Source organism: Gracilinanus agilis, chromosome 2 (genome assembly GCF_016433145.1).
Source record: "Gracilinanus agilis isolate LMUSP501 chromosome 2, AgileGrace, whole genome shotgun sequence".
Classification (NCBI taxonomy): domain Eukaryota; kingdom Metazoa; phylum Chordata; class Mammalia; order Didelphimorphia; family Didelphidae; genus Gracilinanus; species Gracilinanus agilis.
The window spans coordinates 360,848,308-360,867,612 of record NC_058131.1 but is presented as its reverse complement, the minus strand read 5'-3'; positions in this window follow the sequence as shown (position 1 = coordinate 360,867,612).

The following is a 19,305-nucleotide window of genomic DNA, read 5'->3' as shown; positions in this document are numbered from 1 at the left end:
ATACGAATATTTAATCATGTTATTAGCATAATTCCAAATTGCTTTCTAGAATGTTGGAACACTTTATAGCTTTTCCAATAATGTGTTAGTGTACTCTTTTGGAAATTTGTCCAACAGTAACTATTTCCATATTTTTTCAACTTGAAAATTTGCTTAGTGTGAATTGTTTTGATTTGCACTTTTTTAAATTAATAGCTAGATGGTGTAGCTAGAGTGTCAGGCCAAGAGTCAGGAAGACCTGAGTTCAAATTTTGGCTCAGATGCTTACTAGCTATGTGACCGTGGGCAAATCACAAACCTATTTGCCTCAGTTCTTCATCTGAAAAATAAACTAGAGAAAGAAATGAAAAACCACTCCAATATTGTAGCCAACGAAACCCCAAATGGAGTCACAAAGAGTCATATACCACTGAAACAAATGAGCAAATAGTTTGAAACTATGTTTTACATGGTTGTTAATAATCATTTGCTATTTGAGGCTTTGCTTATTTAAAAACAAAAATCATTCTGATAAAAGATAAATCCATTCACTGGAAGTATATAAAATAATCTCAATGTTCATAATCATGTTGGGGGTAAAAACTTACTTTGATACTTAGATAGGTACTTGATTTTATTAATACAAGTTCTCCTTGGGACCCATAGATACATAAGTTCATATGGTCAATTTCTTATTATTTTCCCCCATTCAAAACAGATTTCCATACTAGCATGCTGAAAAAATAAAGAGAGGAGAAAAAAAAAGTGAAAACAATTTCCTTCAACTTATACTCAGACTTTATCAGTTCTCTTTCTGGAGGTAGACTGTGTTTTTTTTACAACGACTCTTTAGGAATTGTCTTCAATCCTTGTATTGATCAGGGTAGCTAAGTACTTCACATTTGATCATTGTTACAATATTGTTACTGTGTATAATGTTCTTTTGGTTCTCCTCATTTCACCTTGTGTTAATTCATGTAAGTTTTCCCAGGTTTTTCTGAAACTATCTTCTTCGTCATTTCATAAAGTGTAATCATTCCATCAAAATCAAACTCTACAACTTGTTCAGTCTTTCCCCAGTTCATGGGTATTCCCTCAATTTCCAATTTGTTACCACCACAAAATGAACTGAAATAAAATTCTCATATATATAGGTCCTTTTCCTTGAAAAAAAAAATTTAGGTAAGGAGGAGGTATGGGAGGGAATGAGGGAAAAGAGCAAGGAAGAAAGGATAAAATTTGGAATTAAAAACTTAAAAAATGACTATCAAAGATTGTTTTTATATGTAATTGGACAAAACCTTTTAATTTAATGTAATCAAAATTACTTCTTTTACTTCCTGAAATCCTTTTTATCTCTTGTTTGATCATAAAATTTCTTTTCTGATTATACATGTACTCAATGATATTTTGCATTGCAATGAGTCATGGCTGCTAACATACTAGTTCCAGTACTGAATGCTTTACTTTCTTAAGGAAATGTGCTATTTAAAGTGGTCTTTTCCTTGAGATATCTTAAGGCATTTATCAGATTTCTTCTTTTTATTTTTTAACAAAAAGAATGGGAAAATAAGTCCTACATATAACAGAAACGCAAGCCCACTATAGGAGAGAATAGTAGGGTACTCTGTTTACCCCAAATAAGTATCATATGAATAGGAAGAAATACTTGTAGAGCTATAAGAGGGAATTCTGATGTGTTACTTAGTAATATTAGTTAGTATTTATGTATTGCTTTAGGATTTCCACAGTTCTTTGCAAACATTATATATCATTTGATCCTCACAACAACTCTTGGAGGTAGTTGTTATTATTATCCCCATTATGCAGCTGAGAAAATTGAGGCAAACGGAAGATAAGCAACTTGGCTAGGAACACACAGCTGATAAATGTTCAAGATTGGATTTGAACTCAGGTCTTGATGAGTCAAGGTCCAGTGCTCTATCCATCTATCTGCCTATAATGAGTAGGATTTGTGAAGACAGATGTTAACATATAACACAAAAAGGAATTTTTTATTTGTCTTTGTGAGGGTAGATCTGGTTTAATACCTGCTATTTCATCTGAGTGTAGAATTCTCAGTGTGGAAACTTCTTTTTTTGATGCAAACAACCTGTTTTCAATTTATAATCTTAGATAGGCATTTGGAAGTGTAAAATATTAATTTGCCTAGAGTCATGTATGATTTGAACCCAGGTCTTCCTAAATCTAATCCTTTATCTATTGCTATATATACAAATATATATAAATAATATGTATATATACATATACCCATATATTGGTGATTATGTATAACACAGACACACACATACACACACATATATATATTTATATATATATACACTATGTATTAGAGATGGTTATTTAATAAAATGAAGGTGCTCAGTCAGGATTAAATTTCTAGTAGTCATTTGTAAATCAGAATAGAGAGGTGAGGGATTTCAGAGTCTCTCAGAGGCCTACCTGTTCCCAAATAGGTCCTCATGCAACCTTCCACCTTATCTCAGGTTGGCATCTCTTCTCACCTAGACTATTTAAATAACTTCCTAATTGGTCCTCCTGTTCCTAGTTTTTTCCCCTTTCTACCTCATTCTCCAGACCAGAACCTGAGTCAGTTTCCAAATCGAGCAATCTGATTATGCCACTCTTCAGCCCCAAAATCTTAGTAGCTACCCGTTCCATTCCAAATAAAACATAAACTTCTAACCTTGACATTCAAAGTCCTTGATAACCTGCATCCAAAGTGTTTTTCCAACCTTATTTTTTTAACCCTTATCTTCTGTATTGGTTCCAAGACAGAAGAGTGATAAGGGCAAGGCAATGGAGATTAAGTGACTTGCTCAGGGTCACACAGCTAGGAAGTGTCTAAGGCCAGATTTGAATCTAGTACCTCCTATCTCTAGGCCTGGCTCTTAATCTGCTGAGCTACCCAGCTGCCCCCATCTCTGGTTCCCTTTCCAACCTTATTTCTTATTATTCTCTTCACTTATCCTGAATTTCAACCAGACTAGACTAAACTGCAATGCTTTTGTCCTGTCCTCTCCTGTCTCTGCTTTGCTTATGACATATTTATGCCTAAAATGGATTCCACTTCCCATGCTTCTGTCTTCATTTGCTGAAGTCTAAAAAAACTAATTTATTAGATAATAGATTATAGTCATTAGATTATAAACTCTTTTAGAGTTCATGGGACCTGTTTGATATCTACCTTTATAGCCTCGCACAACCCTGTGCCTTAAGAATAGTGGGTACTTAATAAGTGTTTGCAACATTTAATTGGAGAGAAAACAAAAAAAAAATCAAAATGGCAAGAAAGGGATATTTAGGAAAAGAAAGAGGCAATTCTAGTCAAGGGTTCTGGAAAACCACTGAATAGTATTAGAGCATGACATACACCGGGGCATCACCAAAGAAGATTAGATGCCAAGGAAGAATGGACAGAAGATGACCTCTTTGTGCTTCTTAATTTTGCTCAGCCTCAACCAAACTCAATCCCTGTTTGATATAAGCTCACAGTTTTTTGAACATTTCTATAGTTTGATACTTAAATATTTAGGTGGCTGTTAGAATCAAAATTCTCTGGACACTATATCTTATTTTATAACTATTTATTAAATAATAAAAAGCAGTCCATAGAAGAGAAAGTACCAGCTACATGTGGCCAGCCATCTTCCCTTCTAAGTGCCAAGACTAGACACCTTCTCACTCTGGATTCCTAGCTAAAAAAGATCCTGCTTCCTCTTAGGGCTCCAATTTTTGTTCTTCCTCGGGTCCCTTTCCTAAACCTCTCTGATTGGAGGATTCTGGCCTCTATGGACAAGAGGGGAGTCAGGGGGTAGCTGGGTAGCTCAGTGGATTGACAGTCAGGTCTAGAGATAGGAGGACTTGGGTTCAAATCTGGCCTCAGACACTTCCTGGCTATGTGACCCTGGGCAAGTCACTTAACCCCCATTGCCTAGCTTGTACTGCTCTTCTGCCTTGGAATCAATACACAGTACTGATTCTAAGGCAGAAGGTAAGGGTTAGAAAGAAAACCCAAACAGATGCCAATAGTCACAAGGGGCAAGAGACAAGGGTCTTCCTGAAAGTCTGGAGACCTTTAGAGGGCCTGCATAGTGTGCATGTCCACTTTTCTCGGCTATATTAAAAGGCTTATTTCCATTTATACAAAGAGTTTTGTCTCCATCCTTTATTCAGAAAGGGGGTGGGGAAGAAGCATGTTGCAGCTTCTGTATTTAGATTAAACTTTCTTTCCTTTAGAATCCAAAGTTTGACTTAGGGTGCCAAAAAAGGGGGTACAGGCTAGTGTTAAATTTCCACTTGGCTCTTGTTATCAGAGATTAGACTTGTTCTTCGTGACTCAAGAAGGAAAAACCAGAGGCAATGGGGAAAAAAAGAAAAAAAAGGAAATATATCAGCTTCATATAAGGAAAAACTTTATAATTAGAACTATCCAATAATAGAATGGATTATCTTAGAAGACAGTGGTTGTCTTACACTGGAAATCTCTAAGCAGAGGCTGAATGACAACTTGTGAAGCATGTTGTAGAGAGGATTCCCATTCTGCTTCTGATTAAACACCAAGTTCTCTTCTCACTCTGAAATTCTGTGATCCTTGATCTTGTTGGTGTGAGCACTCATTCTGTTGAGGCATATTAACCTTTTACATCTTTCTGTCCTGTATTGTATTTGTCCATTAGCCGATATGGAGGTCTTACTTTGTTCTTTGAATATTTATGGGTCTCAGGGTAGTCCTAGGTCTATCTATCTTTCACTCTTTATTTTTTTTTAAACCTTTACCTTCCATCTTAGAATCAATACTGTGTATTGGTTCTTAGGCAGAAGAGTGGCAAGGGCTAGGCAATGGGGGTGAAGAAGTGACTTGTCCAGGGTCACACAGCTAGGAAGTGTCTGGTTTCAAATTTGAACCCAGGACCTCCCATCTCTAGGTTTGGCTCTCTGAGCCACCTAACTACCCCTATTCTTCATCCTTTCTATACAACTGGTTATATTCTCCTTTTTTGGTTATGCCTGAGATTTTACATGTATAAAATGCTTTGCAAACCTTAAATCAGCATATAAATACTAGTTTTACATGTTCTTGATTCTCTTTATACCACTTCTAAAGTCTATTTACACCTTTCATGGATCTTTTTGTTGCCTTTTGGGTCACTTGAAATTCTGATTCTTCTAGGACTTTGGCACTCTAAGATTTGGATCTTAGGTTACTGCCATTAGGGAGATATATTATATAACTTCCATCAGTTTCCATTTACTGGCTTAGCATATGGTGACAAACTTTTCTATGAGGCAATTGCTTTTCTATTGCTCTAACACAAACTCAGAATGAGTTGAATTCTCTGGAAGGATGATTCATTATTTAACATTCTTCTTGCTCTAGTTTCAGTCTCAATGGGATTTTCCATGAGGATTTTTAGGTGCTTTTATAAAAACTGCCCTTGATGAAAAATTGAGAAAAAAAAGAGGAAACTAAGGGAAAGGACAGACTTACCCATAAACTGATCAAGCCCAACTTTTGCTTATTGAGTCCATTTTTATTGTTGTTGTTTCAGTCATATCCATCTCTTCATGACATCTTTTGGCATTTTCTTAGCAAAGATACTGGAGTGGTTTGCCATTTCCTTCTCCAGCTTATTTTACAGATGAGGAAACTAAAACAAACAAGATTAAATGATTTGAATTCGGAAGATGAGTCTTCTCCACTCCTGGACTGGCATTTTATCCACTGTGCCACTGAGCAGGTCTAACATATATCAGTCCTACTATCTACATTAACCCAATCTAATGGATATGGCAAATCAGAGATTAGATCTTGGGTCACATAACATTCACCTATGTTTCTGTGAAGGACTAGCTCAAAGCAGGGTGAAGCAGGGAGGGGAGAAAGCGAGAAGGAAAACATTTTTTCCTACCTCTTCTCTTTCACCTCCTTTTTTGCTCTTAGTACCTGAGGGCCTCAGCTCCTAAATACCATTACATCCCTATAATAAGATAATAATAATTTATTTCAAATTCCCTTTCAATATTGTTCTAGATTATCATTTACAGTGACAATTATGATATAGGCATTTGTAATTGTTATTCCCATTTTATGTTGTTGTTGTTTAGTTATTTTCAGTAGCATCTAACTCTTCGTGGTCCCTTTTAGGGTTTTCTTGGCAAAGATTCAGCCAAGATTCACATTTTAATTTAAGTTATTCAGAGAGAATTTGTGAAGGTATATACATAACAATGTCACAAAATTCGAGAAGTTATTCTTATTAAAATGATGATCATTTCTATTAATGTTATTATTACTGAATATTCAATTCCATTAGGATTTAGCTTGATGACTGATCAGCTAATCCATTAAACTGTTCAGTACCAAGGGATTACTATATAAATGTGTCTCTACTTCTATACTGTACGCAATAGAAGGACATGCATGTGAGTCTTCAGCCAAACTGCATTTTCCTTAAGTGGTTACTAAGAATGAGTATCATACGATGGAAAGAAAGGTAACTCAAAGGATTTTTGATGTTTTGTTTGTTATTCAGTCATTTTTCAGTTATGTCTGACTCTTCATGACCCCTTTTGGAGTTTCCTTGCCAAACACACTGAAGGGATGGTCCATTTCCTTCTATAGATCATTTTACAGATGAAGAAACTGAGGCAAACAGGTTTTAAGTGACTTGCCTAGAATCACAACTAGTAAATGCCTGTAGCCAGATTCCAGCTCAGGAAGATGAGTCTTCCTGAGTCCACTGTGCTTTATTCACTATAGTGTCACCTAGCTGCCTTGTAATCAGAGGACTTGAGTTCAAATGCTCCCCTTGCTGATTACTACATGACAGACCTTTGGGAATTCACTTCACTTTCCTGACCCTCAATCTCTGAAATGATTGGCCTACATGATGTCTGTGGTCCTTTCCAGCTCTGATTGATTAGTCCTTCCAAACATCATTTTATTTTTCTTTCACAAGAGCTTTTGATGATTTCCTCCATAGAAATGATGAATTTGGAAATTTCTAAGTCAAAAAGAATTTTAATGGAGATGGGACCTGGAGAGCAAGGATAGGAAACATCTGTGGGTATATAGTAGATACCCACAACAGGAGCAATTCAGATTTTATAAACCTCACAATCAAGGAGCAAAATCATCCTCTCTGCAAGCAGATGCAGTTCATAGCCTCAGCCACTAGGTGGCAAAATTGTAGAGCGAAACAGCTCAGGTTACCACAGCTATCAGTCCAGAAGGGATGGATTTAAAACTAAAATAAGAAAAATTATAGCATCCAAGAGCTGTTTTGAAGGGGGAAAAGAAGCTAGTCCCTCAGTGAGGTTTAGAATCTGGAGACCTAGAAGGCCACAAAGGCATTGACGGAGGAGAAGCATTCTATGGTCTAGAACACAGTAAACACTCTAAAAGAGGATTCAAGGAGGCAATGTGATGTAATGAAAAGAACACCGGCTCTAGAATCAAAGGACTTGGGTTCAAACCCTCCCTCTGATGTTTACCATTTATGTGGCCCTTGGCAGTTCCCTTTGCTACACCAAGTCTCAGTTTTACCATTTGTAAAATGAAGGAAGTGGACTAGATAATAACACTTTAACTATGTACCAGGAACTGGTCTAGGTGTTTTACAATTATTATCTCATTTAATCTTCACAACAACCTTGGGAGAAAGATGATATTATTATCCCCATTTTACAGATGAGGAAACAGAAGCAAATAGGGTTAAGCGATTTGCCCATGCAGCTAGTAAGCATTTGAATCCAAATCTGAAGTGGGTCTTATTCTCTTTTCACTACTTTGTAAGATGCTTCTCTTGACCAGGCTTTGGGAGGATGGAGAGTTGTGGAGAAACAGATAACAGAAGCAAGTACCAGCCTGAAAGTCAAGACTGTCGTTGTCCTAGTTCTGTCACTAATTTGTTCTGTGACCTTGGGCAGAACACTTGATTTTCAAGCGATTTCAAAATTATCTAATCCAAACTTCTAGTTTTATTGATATAGGAATTTTATCTATTTACATTTAGTTTGTATTTAAATTTAGGAAAGGGAAAGGGATTTTGACAAAATTACATAGAAAATGAGTACATAAGGTAATAACCTGGGGTTAGATTTTGAACCCAGGACTTTGTGTCCAAATCCACCTGGCCTCACTGCCATAACTTCTCCTGCATCTCAGGTTTCTAACCTGTCCAATGGGAGTAGGGAGTGGTAATAATACTGGCTCTCCTTAGCTCACTGGGTGATTGGGGGATCAGATGAGATAATAGATGCAAAAAATAGAAAGCATTAGACAAATGCATAATATTAGTCATGTTCCCTTGGTTACTTTGGAAATTTTTTCAGTCAAAAGTATCACCTCCTCTTCTCTACAAAGTCACAATGCAAAGATATGGATTATGTGTCTGACTATGTGTCCCAGTGACCAGGGGATGAAGAAGATGAAAGAGGATTGATTGCACAAAGTATCCTTAGATTTCACATTTTCTGTACTTTTAGACTTACTCTGACCAGTTTGAAAGAGGCAATCTATGTTAGTTAAGTGATCAAAGGAGGCTACTACTCCCACCCACAAGGTAGGGGCCAATAAGAGCATCTCCCTTTTAGGTGATGGGGGCGTTGTCCTACCAGAGACCAGTCCTGAATCTTCCACTGCAATTACTCTGTAGTTCTTTTGTTTGTTTTTAAATTTATCTACATGCACATTTCTTCCCCCATCTCAACAAAATGAAACAAAATAAATAGAATATAAGTCCCTGAGGGCAAGGACATTTTGACTTTTGATTTTGTATCTCTAATACCTCTTCTAATGCTTGGCACAAAGAATTTAATAAGTACATGTCAAACAAATGACTTCATTTTTAGAATTCTGTTCATGACTAGTTGTCTGAGATTTCTCGCAGGGAACTCTGGGTAGAGGCAAAATGAGTCCCAAAGTCATTTGAGAGATCATCCTAAAGATCTGACATATTCTGTAGAAATCTGGAGCTTGAGTTTCTGGGTCACAGTATACAAGTAGTTATTTTGGTACTTATTGTATCTCCCTATAAGAGTTGAGTTCAATTTGTGCCATTCAACACACATTTACAAGATACTTCCAGTGGACCTGACATGATTTTAGATTCTGTAGATATAAATGCAAAACTAAAGCAGTCTCTGACCCCTCAAAGATTTTAGATTTTTTGGGAAAGAATTCCATGTAGATATAGATTGTGCCATATTTAAACTTTGTTTTTCCCCAATTTACCCTGACACAATACTTTCCATAGAATAGACTATACATACATAATATAGCTATTATATATACTATTATATATACACACATACATATGTACACATATGTATATATACGCAAAGTGCACAAACATATGCAATATGTATGCATATATGTAAAAATGATTAGTGATAAGAGAGGAAGAGAAATACAGTGAAAAGATCAGAAGTTAAGCATTTTTCTTGATCAGGCTAACCTAGAATAGGACATTTTCCCAATGAGACTGTCAGTTCAGTAATATTTCCTTTGTGCTAAATGATTTTAATTCTTGATTTGTTCTTTGGTCTGTAAGATGCTGTTTGGGGAAGGCAATAAATATTGTAAAATTGGACAAACGTGTTTAGCATTTTCTGCCACCCAATTTTAGGAACCCTTTAATCCTTTATGATATGCTTCCCTCTTCATAAGCACAAAGTAATAATAGTAGCTGAAATTTATTTTGATGTCCAACATAAGTTAATTTTAAAAAATTAATCTTAATTAATCTTTATATGAATCAAATAAAAATATTATCTTTAATTTACAAATGAAGAAACTGATTACTACAGAGGTAAGGTATTTTGTCCAATATCATGCAATAGGGAGGACTAGAATTCAGGTCTCCTGTCTCCAAGACCAGAGCTCTTTCAATAATACAGTGGCATGCAACAGTTTTTTATTTCTCTTTTTTTAATACAGTAAGGAAAATAGAATAGATTCCCATAAAATTATTATAATGATCAAAAATTAATTTATTCATTTGACAAGCACTTATTAATTACTTTGTCTCAGGTACTTTAATGTATGTAGAAGATACAAGGATAAAAAGAAAAATGTCCTTGCACTCAATGGTCTTATTGCTGTACTTTGTGAGTGGGTTGAGAACAACATGAACAGAGAGATAAGTAAATTAAAAACAAAATAACCAAAATAATTTCAGTGGAGGATTCAGAATCAGCCTCAGGTAGAAATTAACACTTCTAATGAGCCTGTAAGGAAGCCAGAGTTTCTATGAAATGAAAATAAGCAGGAATTCCAAACATGTGGGACAATTTACACAAAGGCAAAAAGACCAGAGGAAAAATGTTGTGTATGACAAACAACAAGGAGGGCCAGTTGGCTTGGAAGAAAGAAAATATGTATGTGAATGAGAAGAATGTGTAGTAAGCTTGGAAAGATAGTCTGGAGCCACATTGTGAAAATACTTTAGATATTAAACAGAAGGGTTTGTATTTACATTTTATTTTAAACTCTTATTTAAACTAATTTGTATTTGAAATCTTATCCTTCTGGCAATAGAGAATCAGTTGGAGCTTCTTGAGCAGAGGAATGATGTGGTCAGACCCATGCTTTAGGAATATAAATTTAGTAGCCTATGGAAGCTATGTGGAGGGTAGGTTGGAAAAGGGAAAGATCGGAGTCAAGAAGATTGATTAGGAAGCTATTTCCATTGTCTAGGTGAGTAGTAATGAGGATATGAAAGATTTTTATTTCTTAATATGCAGATTTTTAAAAAAGAAAGCAAAAAAAAGTTAACCATTAGACCTAGGTTGATATTCCAAGTCACCTGCCTGATTTAGCATTAAGGATTAAAAGCAGGAGGTACTATTCCTCTGACTAAGAAGAGAATATGCATCACTTCTCCTTCAAGGACAAAAAGCACTTCTTCTAGATGTTGTAACAAAAATTAAAGCCACTTTTTCAGAAATTACAGCAGCTAAAGTTCCACAGTTTAGAGGGCTTGAGGTAAAGTGTTCTATCTTATTCCATAAATATCCAAAAAGCTTTGAAGTAACTTCTTATAATCTACATTGTTACATTCCCTTCACATGGGTATTTAAGCTAAAATAATCACCTAGAGTAATTTTGATAATATATAAGCTGCTCGATGCTGCGTGGTTCTCAGAGTCTCTAATAATAATAGTAAGAAAAACAGCTATCACTTAGATAGTACTTACTCTGCTTCAGGGACTATGTTAAGTACTTTACAAATGTAATCTCATTTGATTCTCAAAACAATCCAGGAGGTAGGTGTATTATTATCCCCATTTTACAGATGAGGGAAAAGATGTTAAGTGACTTTCCAGGGTCCCACAGCTAGTAAGAAAACTGAACTGAAGAATTCTCCCTGCATCCTGATTACTAATAAAAATTTGCCTCTGAAAGATCTGATTTTAAATACAACTTAAAGATTTGTTTCACCAATCTATCAAAACCTCTAGTTTATTCTGTTTATTTGTGTATGTAGATTACTTCTTGGAATTTTATTTCTTTTTTTTTAAACCCTTACCTTCCGTATTAGAATCAATACTGTGTATTGGTTCTAAGGCAGAAGAGTTTGTAAGGGCTAGGCAATGGAGGTGAAGTGACTTGCCCAGGGTTACACAGCTAGGAAGCGTCTGGAGTCAAATTTGAACTCAGGACCTCCGGTTTCTGGGCCTGGCTCTCAATCCACTGAACCACCCAGCTGTCCCCTAGAATTTTATCTCTTATGAATTACTGGGTCTTTATCCTGCTATTCTTCCTATGTCAGTTAGTCAACAAGTCAAAAAGCATTTATTAAGTGCATAATATATGCCAGGGACTGTGCTAAGTGCTGGAGATATAAAGTCAAAAGCAGTGCCTACCTCCAAAAAGCTTACAGTCTAATGGGGGAGGAACATTTAAGCAACTAGGTAAAAACTTTATATATACACACACATACAGACACAGATATTACTTATTTATCCTTGTTTATTCTTAAATTCCTGTGATTTTAAGGCACTGATGACATGGGCAAAAACAACATTCAATTTGCCAAATATTCATTTGATACCTCTCATAGTCAATCAAACTATCAGTCAAAAAAATCAAAACTGAACACAGTGATTCTAACAACTAAGACTTGCCCTAAAGAAGAAATCCAATAATCATATAAAAAATCTAAACAATTAAAAATGCTTATTTTTTTCAATGTGCAACTTAAGTGACAGCTCTCTGGTGAGGCCTTCTCTAATGCCTTCAGTTGTTGGCATTTTCTTCCTCATTCTATTGCTTTTTCTTTTTCTTTTGCATTCCCCCTTCCCAAATCTGTATCATTCTGTTTCTCAAGAGCAGGAAGTAGTTTATCAAGGCTGTGTTGACTTCTTAGGTAAGGGAATTGTGTAGTTCTCCTTCCTTTTAGCAAGTAATTTCATAAGGCAGGAGAGCCTCTCCAAAGATTAAGCCAATAATAATGTTCTCAATTGGGTGAACATGTTTGTAAATAGATAGAGGAGAGGAGATGATTTCAGATCTAGGAAGACTTTGAGGGTTATCAATTCCAACTCCCTCATTCTGAGGTTGAGCAAGCCACAGCCCAGGAAGTAATAAGAATCAGAGTAGGACTTAAATTCATAGCTTATGACTTAAGAATCAATGTGATTTCTCCCAATGCTTAAGGAGATGCCACTGATTTCTTGTGATTTTGTGATCTGGATTTCTGGTTTTACCTTGTCACCAAAAAGAACCACTGGAATGAAGAGAAGAAACTTTTGGCCCAAAGATTTGCCAGACAATAGTCATATTCTCTTAGTGAAGAGAATGGGACACACATTTTCAAGAGATAAATACAGTGACATGAAATGAGAAAGACAGAGTATGAAGATTACAGAGACAGAGATTATGTTTTCTACCAACCATACCTTGTAGGAGGTTTAAAAAAATCATAGTGACTTACAGGGGTAGCAAGATAGCACAGTGGATGAAGCATTAGGATTAGAGATGAGAAGATAGGTTAAATCTGACCTCAGACACTTTTTTTCTTTTTTTTAAACATTTATTAATATTTATTTTTTTGAAAAGTTAACATGGTTACATAATTCATGCTCTTACTTTCCCCTTCACCCGCCCCCCCCCGAATTCCCCCTCCCCACCATGGCAGATGTGTATTTCCACTGGTTTTAACATGTGTCATTGATCAAGACCTATTTCCAAATTGTTGATAGTTGCATTGGTGTGGTAGTTTCGAGTCTACATCCCCAATCATGTCCACCCCAACCCATATGTTCAAGCAGTTGTTTTTCTTCTGTTTCTACTCCTATAGTACTTCCTCTGAATGTGGGTAGTGTTCTTTACCATAAATCCTTCAGAATTGTCCTGGGTCATTGCATTGCTGCTAGTACAGAAGTCCATTACATTCGATTTTACCACAGTGTATTGGTCTCTGTGTACAATGTTCTTCTGGCTCTGTTCCTTTCGCTCTACATCACTTCCTGGAGGTCTTTCCAGTTCACATGGAATTACTCCAGTTTATTATTCCTTTGAGCACAATAGTATTCCATCACCAGCATATACCACAATTTGTTCAGCCATTTCCCAATTGAAGGGCATACCCTCATTTTCCAGTTTTTTGCCACCACAAAAAGCACAGCTATAAATATTTTCATACAAGTCTGTTTATCTATGATCTCTTTGGAGTATAAACCCAACAATGGTCTGGCTGGATCAAAGGGCAGGCATTCTTTTATAGCCCTTTGAGCATAGTTCCAAATTGCCAGCCAGAATGTTTGGATCAGTTCACAACTCCACCAACAATGCATTAATGTCCCAGTTTTGCCACATCCCCTCCAGCCCTCAGACACTTCTTAACTGTGTGACCTTGCAGAAGTCACTTAACCCCATTGCCTAACCATTCCTACTATTCTGTCTTGGACAGAAGGTAAGAGTTTATTTTTAAAAAATAATAAAGATTTCTCCCTCATAGACCTTTTTCTATTCTTTCATTCTATGTTGAAAAGTGAATCTAGGCTTTAATACACTCTTCTGTGTACCAATTTGTGAACATTCAAGTAAGGGCCTACCTGAGTTGGCTTTATTTCCAAAAACTTGTATCTCTTTATTTCCAAAAAACTTGTATCTCTTTCACTAAGATAATTTGGTTTGGTTCTGGATACCCCTAAGGAACTCTGGCTGTGACTTCTATATGATTTGGGAAGGCTCTGTCCTTGTGTGCAAGAATAGCTTGCCCTGATGCTTGGCCCCTGCACTGTATCGATATGGGCTGCCCATTTGGGCATCTTTGAACTTATTCTTGTCCTGCTCTTTGCTGGCTCATCTTCTTAAATATTTCCCGGAGGGATCTTTAGGTTTCAAAAGTAGGGTTTGGGATGATAGTAGCCCTGAGGCCCTGGAGTGAGGAGCTAATGTGGTTCTACTTTCAAGATTACATCACCACTTAGGTAACCTCCTGGTCTGTCAGCTTGATTAGTGTCTCAGGGGCTATGCAACCCCTGAAATTTCCTTGGGAATTCATCTCTTATGTTTGTCCTTATTATCCACCTATTTCGGAGTCACATATGAGAGAGGAAGGAAGAAAGGAAGAAAGGAAGGAAAGAAGAGAGGGAGAGAGAAGCAGAAGGAGGAAGAGAGAGACACAGAGAGAAACAGAAAGAAGTAGAGAAAAATAGAAAGAGACAGACAGATGGAGATAGATATAGAAGGAAAGAGAAAAACAAAGAAAGATGGTGACAGAGACACACAACGAAATAAATCCTAATAGGGATAGAGGAAACTAGGGTCTCTATCCTGATATCTACTTATACTACTCTATTCTTATATCTATTTTATATGTAATCATAATAGAGTACCAATATGTGCATGTGTCACTCTATTCAAATGTAAGTCTCTTGAAGGCAAAGACTCTTTCATTTCCTTCTTTGTATCTCTAGCACTTAGTATAGTGCCTGGCATAGAATAGGCATGTAATAAATGCTTGTTCACTGATTAATTTACCATACCTTATTTGGTCCCTTAACCATTTAAGGGATACCTAATTTATTCATAATTCTTTGCTGCTACAAGAGTACCACCAAAAATACTTTCATTTATTTGTAACATTTGGGTTATATATTTAACATGAGATCTCCGGGTCAAGGGATATGGATATTTTAGTCTCTTTTATACAATACTTTCAAATGATTTTCAATAACAATCAATTCTTAGCTTCACCAACAGAACCTTTGTTTTCCTATATTTACAAAATACCTCCAATATTGACTGGCTTCATCTTTGTATTTGTAAAACTATATAATTTAACATCCTTTTAATTGACAGGAAAGATTTTTATTCCTTGATAAATAAAACATTTTAAATATTTTTCATCTTTTCAATATTATCTGCTCATTTATTCATATATTTATGTATTCATGTATTTGTTCATGTTAATATTCACTTCTTTCTCTCTTTTTTCCCTTATTTTCTCTTTATTGCTAGGGTTATATAATCAAAAAGCTCAGAGTCCACCAACAAGTGGATATTAAACTTATGATTTCTCCACATTTAGGAAGTCTTTCAGTAATGTTCTTCTGTGCTTTATTATAATAAAGAGATGAACTTGAGTTCTCCAAGGCTAGTCCTACCTAGTTGGAAGGACACTGAGACAGAATCATAAGAAGATCAGCTTAACTAAGTTCTGAGAGGCAAACATCCTCAGGCTGACCCAGTTGCATAATGATCTTTCTTGACCACATCAATATATAAAGACCATGCATTGAGGAATATCTTAGGGGTGCTGTTGGTGGAGAAAGAACTCTGTGGATGCAACCATGGACCTCTGTAGAATTCACAGAATCTCAGCTTTGGAAGGAAACTCTGAGAGCATCTTATCTACCTTGTACACGAACAGGGAGTTCTTGCAACACAAAGAAAGCACATTCATTGTACAGTGAAAAGAGGCCTGGTTTTGAAATCAGAGGACCTGGGAAAAATTTTAGCTCAGTTACTTATAATTTCATTTGTAAAGTGAGGGAATAGACAAGTTAATCTCCAAGGCTCCTTCCAGCACTAAATCTGTGTGTGACACTATGATTCCTACAACTGACCATCCAGTCTTTTCTTGGAGACCCCCAGTGATGGAATGCAGACCCTGGGCATGTAGAAATAGTTTGGAAACAGACTTATAGAGTAGCATGGTATTTTAGGGGTGACCTAGAAGAATGAAGTTTTCTTCTTCAAAACTTTAAAACTCGATCCTTTTGTTTTGCTTTGTTTTTCATGAAGACTTTTTGTCTTGGTAACTGAATTAAAGGCATCAATATATGATTGGAATGCAACAACAGCTATTTATCTCACAAGAAAAGCCTAAGTGGAAAGCAATGAAGATTTAATGCCAGGAAAAGCCTGTTTGGAGGTCTTGGTTTGTAGCTCCTTTCAGATTCATTTAGGAGAGAGACAGAAATAAAATGCATTATTTCCCTAAGAATGTGAATCTCACCATTTTAGACAGGAAGCTTGGCCTCCTGAACTGTCCCCTTCATGACTAGTTGAAAAACCCAGTTTTGCCTAAGGCAACGACTGATTTGTCCTCCCCCAAATATTCAAAAGGAGTTCATTCTAGGAGAGAAAGCTGGACTGAGATCCTAATGTGAGAAAAGTGCTAAGACAGTCTAAGCAATATGGGACTCTGAGGAAGCATGCCTCGTAAAGGGGAAAAAGAAGAAGCATTTATATAACTCATACTATGTACTAGGTACTATGCAAAGTGCTTTTACAAATATTATCTCATTTGATTTTCACAACAACCTTGTGAGGTAGGTGCTATTATTTATTTTTATTTTTTTGTAAAGATATTTTATTTATCAATTACCCATAGTAACAATTTACCACATTAGTTTTCTGAAGTTATAGGCAAGTGCTATTATTATTTCTGTTTTGCAGATGAGAATGATGGAACAAACAAAAGTCAGTAACTTTCCAGGGCCACACAACTAGGAAGTATCCCAGGTTGAGATTCAAATTATTTTCTATTTTAAATTTAATTAATTAATTTAGAATATTTTCCCATGATTACAAGATTCAAGCTCAGGTATTCTTGAGTCTAAATCCAGCATGCTATTTATTCAGTGGGCCAACAGCTACTTCTGGTAGAAAGGAAAGAACCATGAATTTGGAATTTGAAAACCAGCCTACCAATTCTGGATCTCTTTGAGTGACCTTGGGCTAGACATTTCCCTTTTTAGGTCTTGATTTCCTTATCTACAAAATGTTAGGTTTGAGTTAGAAATTCTTTGTAATGGGATGGCCTGAACTGGTACCCTACTAGTTTAAGTCAGATATTAGAACAAAATGAAACATACTCAGAGGCCAATTCAAAATTTACCAAAAGACCAAATTGGACTGTAGAAAGGACCCTCAACAGAGATGCTACAACACTTGTTTTGGTTAGATGTAGGCCTCTTCTCTACATGGAAATGAGTCTGGTCAGCAGATCAAGGTTTGATGTTCTCCTTGTTCTTGGAACATCTGGTAAGTCTGAAGGACCCCATTTCACATGATTGAGCCTTTCAATGGCCGTTGGTGAGTAGAAAACCATTTCATTATTGTGAGAAGCTGCTAGGAAGTTGCAGCAAAAGATACAGAGCTTAAAGCTCACCCCGTGGCCCTGCCTTCTAGCCAATTGTACTTCAAGATATAGCTATCCCTTCCACATTGCAGCATCCCTGTGACCTGAAAAATCTGTGTAAATTTTTTTGGCCCTCTCTTCATGACAGAGGAAAAAGTCTGAATTTTTATTTTTCTTTTGTGAAGTTTTCATAATACTTTATTATAAAATTTGGGTTAAGTATTTGGATATAGGCGATTTTATGCATTTTTAAGTTTCTAAAATTTTTCTGTGTCATCTGTTGACCTTCTACACCATCTGTAGCTTCCATAAAACTATCCAAAAATCCTATTTAATTTCTCATGCCAACCCATGATATATCAAAACTGCTATGTGAAAGGGTACCAGGATTTGGTTTCCTTTGTTATCCTATGTATTTTGTTTTATGCATTTTAGAACTGAGACTCTATCCACAGGCTTTGCAAAATTGTCAAAGAGTGTTCAGGGCAAAAGAAAAGATTTGAGACTCCTCCTGTAAATGCTAGAAATAGATCCTCTGAGGAGAAAATAATTTCTTGTGTACTGAAGCAGCTACGAAAACCTTATAATCAATCAAAAGGTATCTGGCCATTTAACCTGTTCTGAATTCATCTATTTATACTGTCATCTTATAGTTCATATTGCATTATCTTTTCCAAAAGGATAGCCTAAAAAGCCTTATCAAATGCTTTTTAAAAATCTTGGTAATTTATACCTAAGTTATTCTCCTATTTCTAATTTTGTAACTTTTTCAAATATAAATTAGGCTAGTCTGACTTTATCAATTCTTGAAACACAAGAGATGTGGACTTCTGGTAACCAATCATCCTTTTAATAATATATTCAAGAATTTTTCCAGGAATAAAAGTTAAATCCACTGGCTGCTTATTGTTTTAAAAACTTCCTTATCTTTTTCCTTTTTAAAAAAGTCAGGACAAGACTTTCCCTTCTTTGATTATTATCAACGATTCAGAAATTGCATCTGCTCATTCTTTCAGTACCTAAAGATGCCTAAAGTATAAAATGGATCAAATGATTTGAACTCATAAGACTAGGTGAGTTCTCTTTCCAGATATTACTTAACATGGATAACAAATAGATATTGGTAATGTCAATTTCTAGGTCAGAGATAATTTCCACTGACAGAGAATACAGAAAGGAAATAAGACCTTAGTAGCTTTGAATTCTGTCTGTCATAACCCATTTATTTTCCATCTACCCTTAGCAATGGCCTATTCCTTTTATACCTCTTCATTTCACAAAATGGATTTATAAATGGATTCTATCAAACATTTTATGAACAAATGATTCTTTTACTGCATAAACCTGTTAAATAAAAACAGATAGGCACCCTGCCAAACACTTTCTATTGTAGGCTTGATAGCTAAAAGATGGGAAGATAAAGCAAAAAATAAACAAACAAAAGGCCTAAAATGGACCAGAGTAACTAATAAACACCGATACTAAAACATTAAATAAAATATTAGCAATGTCAGTGACTATAGCGATATGTTAAAAATGTAAAATATGTTAAAATATGTTAAAATAAAAAGAAATGAAAAGATGGTTCAATATTAAAAAAACTATGAGCATAATAAATAGATAACAGATAGATAGATAGCTGGTTAGAGAGATAGGAAGAAAGAGAAAGAAAAAGAAAGAAAGAAAGAAAGAAAGAAAGAAA